The 11,141-nt window shown below is 43.4% G+C and overlaps 1 long non-coding RNA gene across 1 annotated transcript; it reads left to right on the top strand.

Moving 5' to 3' along the window:
* Positions 1-865: 865 nt before the first annotated feature.
* On the top strand, positions 866-8,282 carry LOC138102833 (uncharacterized). Its single transcript, XR_011147572.1, has 2 exons — positions 866-936; positions 5,359-8,282. It is a non-coding gene; the product is annotated as an uncharacterized lncRNA (long non-coding RNA).
* Positions 8,283-11,141: the final 2,859 nt, after the last annotated feature.

Below are 11,141 nucleotides of genomic sequence, written 5' to 3' on the forward strand. Positions count from 1 at the left end.
GAATCTTTATAGATATGCTAATTAGTAAGACCTATAATGTTATACCCGATCTTTTGGGGGAGGCATTTGGCGGGGTGCATCTCGATGCATATGACCTGGACATGTGCACCTAAGGATCCTTAAAATAAATATCAAGGTAAAATCCCTTTTCCCCTTCTAACCGTGTACGACTCTTGATTTTAAGACCAGGAAAAGGCATCAGTTGCTGGAGACCATGAAGGGACCCTAAAGACCTTAAACTCGCAGTCTTGGGTTGGAACACATCTTGCTTTGCCCTTTAGTTGCTTTTTTTGTGGGAGACAGAGGAGTAGAAACTCCTGCAATTAAAGGAGGCTTTGATTTACAACCTTGGAAGAGACTAGGTCTGGCTTAATTGACAAAGATTTGTGGACTTTAAGCAAAAGGATTACAAACTTGTGTTCCTATCATTATAAGTAAAATTGTACACTGGGTGTTTTGGTGAAGGGTTTTAAAATATAATAGTGTGATTTTATATAGTTTAAGTTAAGAATTTAGATGGTATAAGAGAGACATCTGTGTGTACGTGACATGAGAAGTTATTGGTCAAAACATAAGCTGCATTGCAGTGAGAAGTGCCACAGGTGATAGGTCATTAATCTAAAACAAAGTGTCGTTTTAAGTATCTATTGGATTAGGAAGTTATAAATTACGATGTAACCCTAAATCTTGTGACTAGTCGCCATTACTCGGAGGTGTTGTAAAAGCTCACGCCTCGACTGATGCGTTTGTTATTTTAAACAATAAATTCGTGTAGTTGCACAGTCCCATCCCTGAAAAGTTATTTTCCTCCGACACGTGAAGCGCGAGAAACGGACGGGGGGTGACCCGGCGAGGGCCTAGACAAGTGGTGCCCGGTGTGTGGCGGATTTACGGCGCAGAGGTCGGAGTAGGATGAAGAGGATTCCCTCGGTCAACGTGAGTTATCCGTACCCTGAAAGGAAGGGTGATCCGGCGAGAGCTTAAGCTGAAAGGAAGCTTGACGGAGAGTCGCAGGTCGATTTCTCCCCAGCACGCCGGTAGGAAATCTGTCTTCAACGATTGAGTGAAGGCAGGGGCCGTGTAGGTAGAGAGATGGGTGAAAATATTTCAAAAGAACAGAGGGATGTTTATAATAAGTTAGATGCCTTGCTGAAGTTGCATTCTGAGCCTCTTCCCAGCAAAGAAGTGAAAGATTTATTGCTTTGGGTTTTCCGTAATTGCCCTGATGTTGACTTTGAACTTCTTCTTACTAAATCAGTTTGGGATGATATTGCGACTAGACTTTACGATCTCGCTTCGAAACGCGATAAGGCGGCAGCTATGTTAATCCCTGCTTGCCGGGTGGTGATAGAATTGTTGAACAGCTCGGTGATTAATGGCGGCTCCGAAATTTTAACTGCGCCACGGGCTCCCTCGCAGTCGCCCCCTCCGGCCGCTTCTAAAATTGCACCCGAAGGGGGGGGTGGTGGAGAGAAGAGGGGGGAGCCCTCGGAAGTGATGTATGGTGCCGGAGGGCGGGAGGCCCCGGAAATTACATCTCCGGAAATGACATCTTCGGAAGTGATGAAAGCAAAGATGGATGCCCCCATGACAACTCGGAGGGTTGCCGGTAGCACAGCAGATGTGCAAACTCAGGATGAGTGTTTACCATCGGTGAATGAATCTAATTTAAGCCTTCAAGATATGAATAGGCTCTCCTCTGCCGATAAGCAGAGAGAAATAAATCTAAGGGAAAAGCCTGTTTTAACAAATTGGGATGTTATACATCGGGAGGTATCTAAAGAGGATGATCTTGTCCCAGCTCGTAAATCACTGTTAGCATTGCCGGTGAGGTATGGGAGAGGAGGAGCAAACCCGAGATGGGAAGCCCTGGCACATGATGACATTAAGGATTTAAGGAGAGCTATAAAGGAGAGTGGTTTGGGATCTCCCTACTTTAAGCAGCTATTAAAAGCAACTTTAGATCATGTGGACTTAACACCTTTTGACTGTAAGAACATTGCCTCCATGCTTTTGACTGACTCGCAGTATTTGTTGTGGGATTTAAAGTGGCGTAGACTTCTTGGAAAACTGATAGAGAATTATGCAGGAGGTCCTAATGCAGCTTTGACACTTGCACAACTGGCAGGAGATCCACCTCATGACAGGCCAGAAGATCAAGCAGATCTGGCAAGGGCAGTCCTTGCTGACCTCAAAGAAGCAGCTAAAAGGGCACTTTTGCAAATTGAGCCTGTGGGTTCTCCACAAGGTGCCTATACACAAATTAAGCAGGGTCCGACCGAGACCTTTTCCTCCTTCATTGATCGGCTGACCCAGGCTTTGGAGAGACAGTGTGAGGATGATGTTGCTCGTCCGATTTTATTACGAAATCTTGCTTATGTTAATGCTAATGAAGAGTGTCAGCGAACTATTAGAGCTTTACCAGGGGTACAACCAAGTATTTCAGATATGCTTGAAGCATGTAGTAAAGTTGGTAATGCACAGCATACGGCTGTTATTCAAACTGATTCATTAGGAGAAAAACTGGAAAGAGCTATTACCAGTCAAGCTGAGATGATGGATAAGAGGCTTTCTGCTCAAGCTGAGATGTTGGATAAAAGACTTGTAACAGCACTTAATGCTCTTGCTGTAAGCAATTCTCGAGCAATGCCACGAGCTAATATAGATGAAAGAGTGTGCTTTCGATGTGGTGAGCCTGGACATTTAATGAAAAATTGTCCAGGGCTTGGAGAGATTTCAACAAAACCATTACGTTGTCCGAGATGTAGAAAGGGAAGACATTATGCTAACAGATGTCACTCTAGATATGATGTAGATGGGAATCTCTTGCCGGGAAACGAATTTTTGAGCGCGATGCCTCGCCGCGTGACGAAACAAATAGCAGCAGTTCATTACCCAGAGCTTCAATCCTATGGAAACCAAAGTCGCACACAGTTAGCAGAATGGTCAAACATCTCCCGAGCGACTCAAACCTCTTGCCCCCTGGAGCATTCTGTACCTTGGCAGCCTCCAAATTGATATGTTTTATGAATAGTTCCCACTACCTGATACCCACAGGAGTTACTGGGACATCTGAAGAAAAGCAGGACTTTTTAATTATGGGAAAAGATGCGTGTCGTATTATAGGTCTCGTGGTTTATCCAACAATTGTTTCAGCAAATTATCATGAAGAGCTTACAATTTTGGCTCAAGCATTACAACCTCCTTTAGTTGTTCCTGCAGGAACGCAATTAGCCACTGCTGTTGCAGTGCCTACTACAGCTGTACGCAGAGCGATAGAGATGGAAGGGCGGCCACCTATAACAGAAAATTCAAACTTAGGACCAGAGATTTTCTGGACAGAGCATATTGGACGTGACAGGCCTTTACTGACTTGCAGTTTAATGCATAACAATAAAACAATCATGGTTCAAGGCCTACTAGATACAGGAGCAGATGTTACTATTATTTCTCACTTGTTTTGGCCAAAAGACTGGAAGTTGGTAACTCCCCTGGATACCCTCACAGGAATAGGGGGCGCCACTTTATGCTTACAAAGTGAATCTGCGATTACAGTCAGAGGACCTGAAGGAAAAACAGCAATTGTTCGTCCTTTTATTGTGAAAAAGCCTATTACAGTCTGGGGAAGAGATTTGTTATCTCAGTGGGGAGTCAAGTTGGAAGTGGATTTTTAGTAGGGGCCATGCAGGCACTCATCACCCCTAAGCTTTCATGGAGAACCGATGAAGCCATCTGGGTTAATCAATGGCCCCTAGAAGAGGAAAGATTGAGTGCCCTTAAGAAATTAGTGCAGGAACAATTGCAAGAAGGACATATCATAGAAACAACTAGTCCTTGGAATTCACCAGTGTTTGTTATACACAAGAAGACCTCTAATACCTGGAGACTGCTTCAAGACCTTAGAAGGATCAACGAAGTAATAGAAGATATGGGACCCCTCCAACCTGGACTTCCTTCGCTCTCTATGATTCCCCGAGACTGGCCTTTAGTTATCATTGATTTAAAGGACTGTTTTTTCAATATTCCACTTCATCCAGAAGATGCCCCGCGTTTCGCATTCTCCGTTCCAAGTATTAATCGACAAGAACCATTGATGAGGTACCACTGGGTTGTGCTTCCCCAAGGGATGAAAAATTCACCTACTATATGTCAATGGTTTGTGGCAAAAGCCTTGTCTCCAGCTAGGCGAAAACACCCTAAAGCGAAGATTCTACATTACATGGATGATCTGTTAATTTCAGCACCCACACAGAAGGAGATGGAGGAAGCTCGTGACAGCGTTGTAACAGAGATTAAAAGGGCTGGACTTGAGATTTCTACGTCAAAAATACAAGAAACTCCACCGTGGAAATATTTGGGATGGAAAATGACAGAACAGTCAATTAGGCCACAGAAATTACAGCTTCGAATTAAAGTTCATACTTTACAAGATTTGCAGCAGCTTTTGGGAGAGATAAATTGGATTAGAGTTACTTTAGGGATTACTAATGATGAACTTGCTCCAGTTTTTGATTTGTTAAAGGGAGATTGTGACATTACTTCCCCAAGAACCCTCACACCTGAAGCTCTAAAGGCACTTGACAGAGTAACAGAGGCTTTACAGAAAAGACAAGCACATCGTTGTGTAGATTCACAACCATTTTTCCTTGCAGTACTGGGGGAAAAAATGCAATTGTATGGTCTTATATTTCAATGGGATGCTTCTGCCAAAAATCCCTTATTGATAATAGAATGGGTTTTTTTGCCTTATAGATCTCCAAAAACAATCTTCACAACAATGGAAATGTTAGCTGAGATTATAATCAGAGGCAGGTCAAGGTTGTTAACTATGGCAGGCAAGGAGTTTGCGATAATTTATTTGCCTCTGAAGAAGCAATATTTTGATTGGGCATTACTAAACTCAGAAGAACTTCAGATTGCATTATTGAATTATCCAGGTACTTGTTCTATTCATTTCCCTAGTCATAAACTATTTCAGGCAAAATTAAGCTTTAGAGAAAGACCACTGTTAAGTGAAGTGCCTTTGGATGCTGTGACAATTTTTAGTGATGGGTCAGGGAAGACCCATCGCTCGGTCGTTACGTGGCAAGACTCAGAAACTAAAACATGGAAACAGAATATTCAAATAGTAGAAGGTTCAACCCAGGTAGTAGAACTTGCCGCAGTAGTTAGGGCATTTCAGCTTTTCCCAGAGCCTTTTAATTTGATTACAGATTCCGCTTATGTTGCTAATATAGTTAAGAGAATAGAAGGATCAGTTCTGAAGGATGTTAGCAATGATGCTCTGTATCGTCATCTTAACTGTCTTTATACCCTTGTGCAAAATAGAACTAATCAATATTTTGTCTCCCATATTAGAGCTCATTCTTCACTCCCAGGATTCCTGGCGGAGGGCAACTCCAGGGCTGATAAGTTAACAGTTGCTATAGTGAACACCTTGCCAAATACTCTTGAACAAGCAAAGTTGAGTCATGCCTTTTTTCATCAGAATGCACAAGCTCTTATGAGAATGTTTCATCTTTCCAGAGACCAGGCTAGAGCAATTGTAAATACCTGCCCAGATTGCCAACTGGTGCAGCCTCCTGTCTCCATGGGAGCAGTAAACCCTCTAGGGCTACAGAGTTTGCAATTGTGGCAAACGGATATCACTAAATATCCGTCCTTTGGAAAATATAAAAATATCCATCTATCAGTGGATACATTTTCCAATGCAGTTTTTGCTTCTGTACACACAGGAGAGACAGCAAATCATGTGTGTCAGCATTTTTTGCAAGCTTTCGCTTCCTTGGGGGTGCCTCAAGAAATAAAAACAGATAATGGTCCTGCTTATACAGCTCAGAAAGTAGCCACATTTTTGATGAATTGGGGTGTTCGCCATACTTTCGGCATTCCTTATTCGCCCACGAGTCAGGCAATTGTAGAAAGGACACATCATTCCTTGAAACGTATTTTAGATCAGCAAAAGGGAGATCTAGCACAAGCAACACCACAGATGCGATTAAGTAAAGCTTTGTATGTTTATAACTTTTTGAATAGTTCTTCTATAGAGCCTGATCCTCCAATATTTAGGCATTTCTCTAATAGCACACATGCAAAGTTAAGAGAAAATCCTTTGGTTCTGATTAGAAATCCAGAAACAGGACAAATAGAAGGTCCGTTCCCATTAATAACCTGGGGCAAAGGGTTTGCTTGTGTTTCTACAGGTACGGGACCTAGGTGGCTTCCTGCGAAGAATGTGAAACCATATCACACGCAGAAAGAAGCTGACAACTCTACGAGTACAGAAGAGAGTACGCAGACGTGAACTTCGCAGAGACTACAGCCCATACCTGCAATCTTTTGTTTTATTGTTAAAGCTGTAAATTTTAGGTTTTAGATTGATGTAAGCGTGTATAAGCAAATGTGTTGCAAAGATCTTTTGGCAAATAATCCTCATCATTAAATGAAGTGAAATTAAATTGGGAAATACAAAAATATTCTTACAAATTAGTTTAGAGATTGAGATTTGAGAAGGAGTCTTTTGCCAAGAGAACTTTCAAGAAACATGAAATCTAATCAAATGTTAAGTTTGTTTTTTGCTTTGTTTGTCTTGTTTACTTTCGGTGGAGTAGCTTTGCCGGTCGATCAACCTAAGACCAATGTTTGGGTGACTTTAGCTAATGCTTCAGGATTGGATACTCTATGTCTGTCTACCACAACTCCAGAAAATCCATTTTCAACTTGTCTAGTCAATGTTCCAATAGAGAATTGGCCAATCCCAGAGAAAATTGACAGGGCCTTACGAGGTATCTTTGCAGGATCAGAAGTTTGGGAACACTATACTCCAGTAAATACATGGGAATGGTGGACTCCCTATCTTCCTAAAATCTCTGATGAACCTGAAGAATTGGAAATCCTTGGTTCTGTAAAAGTGAAATTCTGTGTTGAGTTCTATTCTACAAACATGAATCAATCACTGATGAGAGATGTTTCTCCATATCACCCTGTGTATAAGAACCACTCCTTTTGGTGTAATAATACTTTTGTAGTTTCATCTGCACCTAGCTCTATTCCTCTGCAATTACCAAGAGGAATGTTTTTTGTATGTGGAGACAGAGCATGGCCAGCTATCCCTTCAAACATTAAGGGTGGTCCGTGTACTTTGGGAGAGCTTACGTTATTTACTCCTAATATGAAGACAATTGCCAATGTGAGACACAGACAAAAAAGATCTACTCCGCATCAATATGGACCAGAGTGCAAAGATGATTTTACCCCATGGGGCTATGGAAAAAGGCTTGTAACATCTCTTCTTATGCCACCAGTTGCCTCAGTAGTTGCGTTAAAGCAGTTGGATCGGTTGGGATGTTGGCTGAGCAAACAATCTAACGCTACATCCCTTGCATTAAGTGGCCTTTTAGCAGATGTCAAAAATGTGAGGCATGCCACTTTGCAAAATAGAGCAGCCATTGATTTTCTTTTACTAGCCCATGGACATGGATGCAAAGACTTTGAGGGGATGTGCTGTATGAATCTGTCTGACCACTCAGAGTCTATTTACAAGAGCATACAACAACTTAAAGAGGGTGTGTCGAAAATAAGAATCGATGATGGAACGTGGCTGGATAATTTGTTTAGTGGATGGGGTTTAGCATCGTGGGTAAAAAAGTGTCTTACAACAGGCCTATATATTTTGGCAGTTATAGTAATAGTTCTCATAATGGTGCCGTGTCTGTTTCAATGTGTACAGCGAATGATTGATAAATCCATCAAAGGAATTTTTTTGGTGCAGAAAGGAGGGGGAGATGTGGGAGACAGAGGAGTAGAAACTCCTGCAATTAAAGGAGGCTTTGATTTACAACCTTGGAAGAGACTAGGTCTGGCTTAATTGACAAAGATTTGTGGACTTTAAGCAAAAGGATTACAAACTTGTGTTCCTATCATTATAAGTAAAATTGTACACTGGGTGTTTTGGTGAAGGGTTTTAAAATATAATAGTGTGATTTTATATAGTTTAAGTTAAGAATTTAGATGGTATAAGAGAGACATCTGTGTGTACGTGACATGAGAAGTTATTGGTCAAAACATAAGCTGCATTGCAGTGAGAAGTGCCACAGGTGATAGGTCATTAATCTAAAACAAAGTGTCGTTTTAAGTATCTATTGGATTAGGAAGTTATAAATTACGATGTAACCCTAAATCTTGTGACTAGTCGCCATTACTCGGAGGTGTTGTAAAAGCTCACGCCTCGACTGATGCGTTTGTTATTTTAAACAATAAATTCGTGTAGTTGCACAGTCCCATCCCTGAAAAGTTATTTTCCTCCGACACGTGAAGCGCGAGAAACGGACGGGGGGTGACCCGGCGAGGGCCGCGACACTTTTTAGTATTTTAAAGTACTGTTTTGAAGTGTTTGTGTAGTAACCTAGATAAACTGCCTGGGAAATCGAAATTTCAAGGCCAGATTGCAGGCTGAATTCCGGAGTTAAGAGCTTCCCTCTGGCAGAGTTTTCCTGTCTGTGAGAAAACATGGGTGGTGTGAATGAAAAAATCCCTCCTAACAGCCCATTAGAGCTGATAATAAAACACTGGAGATGGCTGACAGGGCGAAAAACTACTTTGGACACCCGAGAATTTATCAGACTGTCCACACGGGTTTGGCCGACTTTAAAATTAAGTCAAGGAAATTGGCCTCGCTATGGGAGTTTGGAAAGTAACATCATTACTGACCTGATGGTAGAATTGAGATCATTACGTAGGTTTGATGAATTAAGATATGCAGAACTTTTTACTATGTATCTGAATAGGGAAGAAGCATATGTGATAGACAAAAGTAATATGGAAATGACTTTGAGGAGGAGAAAAGGAAAGTAAAATCCAAAGCAAGCTGACTCGCATACTAATACGGACAGAGAAATCAATATGACATACAGATATGGTAGCACCAGCTTTGCGCAATGGAGGGGGGTCTCCCCACCCCGTTCAGCCGCCGGGGCAGCCCGCACAGGTGGGGGCGGGGGATGGGGGAGCGGTGGCTCCGCCGCCGTCGCCTCCGCCTCTGCCTCCGGGGCAGCCCGCACAGGTGGGGGTGGGGGCGTCTCTGCCACCCCTGCCGCCGCTGCTGTACGAGCGGGGGCAGGGGAGGGGGCGAGCGGTCAGCTCCAAGCCAGATGAGCGGCACGGGGCCTCCCCGCCCCCAACCTCGTCAGGGGCGGAGGGCGGGCACGGAGGTGGGAGAGATGCAGGTATGCCACCACCCTGACCGCCCCAGAGGCGGAGAAGGGGCAGGTATGCCACTGCCCCCGACTTTTCCAGAGGCAGAGACAGGGAAGGGGGAGGAGAAGGGGCAGGCTGACCACCTTTCCCCGAGTACCCTGAACACGGAACTGAAGGCAGAAATGGACACGGGCAATTGCGGCGGCATTCCCCAATACAGAGAACCGCAAGTTTCCGAGCCAGAGACAGGAGGAGCTGCTCGCTCTCCCCACCCTGCGGCACGGCCAATGTTAAAGCTGAGGGCAGATGGGATGGCCTAGACCCAGGCGGCTCTTGCAGAGCTAGGGACGGCAGAAGCTGCTTGCAGCCCCTGCCTCCCTACCCCTCCACTGTCTCAAAGAGTGAGGCAGTTCCTGATCAAGATTCGCCTGGAACAATTTTTAAAACCAGTGAACCAATTTCAATTAAAAGCGAATGGGATGATTTTGATACAGATGGTTCACACGGGGAGGGTGGCAGAAGAAGGGGCAGGATAGCCCGAGAAGCTATGAAAGCAGTCAGTCCCGTCGCTAAACACACAAGGTCCAAAGCAGGTAAAAGGGAGGAAGGAAGAACTTGCATTAGAAGCACCTCTGAGACAGGCTGTGGGAAATGAAGGAGTCATTTATATAAAGACACCATTTTCCCGCGGAGAATTACAGCAGTGGAAAAACTCAATTGGGAAGTACAGGGACAACCCAGAGAGAGTAGCTATGCATGTAGAAATGGCCATAAAATCCCAAAACCCAGATTGGGGTGATCTAAATGTTAGGCTAGATGAATTATTGGATAAAACAGAGAGAGAAATGGTCAACAGAGCCGCTATATCTGCTATAGAAACTCAAATTGCAACTGGCAGTCTCCAAGAGTCAGTTAATGACATCTATGCCCTAGCAAACCCTGGCTGGGATCCCAATGTCCCAGAACAGATGGAAAAGCTGAAGCGATACCAGAAATAGGTGGTTGTTGGGTTAATAACATATTCTGTGTTAAATACTTTAAAAGGTAAACTGAGTCAAGACACTGTGGATGTGATTGGAGCTACAGGGGTAAGTGAAACAAGGCCTTTTCTCCAACCTTTAAAATTTAAATTGGGAAAACACTGGGTCACTCACCAGTTCCTGTATATGCCAAATTCCCCAATGCCATTGTTAAGCAGAGATTTATTGGAAAAATTGGAAGCAGAAATTAAGTTTTCCAAGGAAGGGGGAGTGAAAGTTATAATCCCAGAATCTAAAATTATTGAAGCAGCTGCTATACTTGTACAGGAATGCCATGGAAAAATTCCCAAAGAAGTTGAAGAAGCGGTCATTCAAATAGTGTGGGCCAATGATTCTCCTGGGAGATCCAAAAAAGCTGAACCTGTGAGTATCACACTCAAAGCAGGGGCTACACCAGTAAGGCAAAGACAATATCATCTGAAATTAGAAGCTCTCAAGGGATTAGTACCTGTGATTGAAAAGTTTCTCAAATTGGGGTTGTTAGTGGAGTGTGAATCCAGGTACAACACACCAATCTTGCCAGTAAAGAAAGCTGATGGCAAAAGCTACAGGTTGGTACAGGATTTGAGGAAAATTAACAAGATAACAGAGGACATACACCCAGTGGTAGCGAATCCTTACACACTTTTGACAATGCTAACAAATGAATTAGGGTGGTTCACTGCTTTAGATCTCAAGGATGCCTTTTTCTGCATTCCTGTGCATAAGAATAGACAAGAACTCTTTGCTTTTGCTTTTGAGTGGGAGAATCCAGAAACAGGGAGGAAGACCCAGCTCACCTGGACAGTTTTACCACAGGGATTCAAAAACAGCCGGACCATATTCAGAAACCAGCTGGCAAAGGAGCTTGAGGACTGGAAGAAGCAAGAACCAGGAAGAGCAGTTCTTCAGTATGTTGATGTCATC

The sequence above is a fragment of the Aphelocoma coerulescens genome, assembly GCF_041296385.1.
Source record: "Aphelocoma coerulescens isolate FSJ_1873_10779 chromosome W unlocalized genomic scaffold, UR_Acoe_1.0 ChrW_unloc_scaf_2, whole genome shotgun sequence".
NCBI classification, from domain to species: Eukaryota; Metazoa; Chordata; class Aves; order Passeriformes; family Corvidae; genus Aphelocoma; species Aphelocoma coerulescens.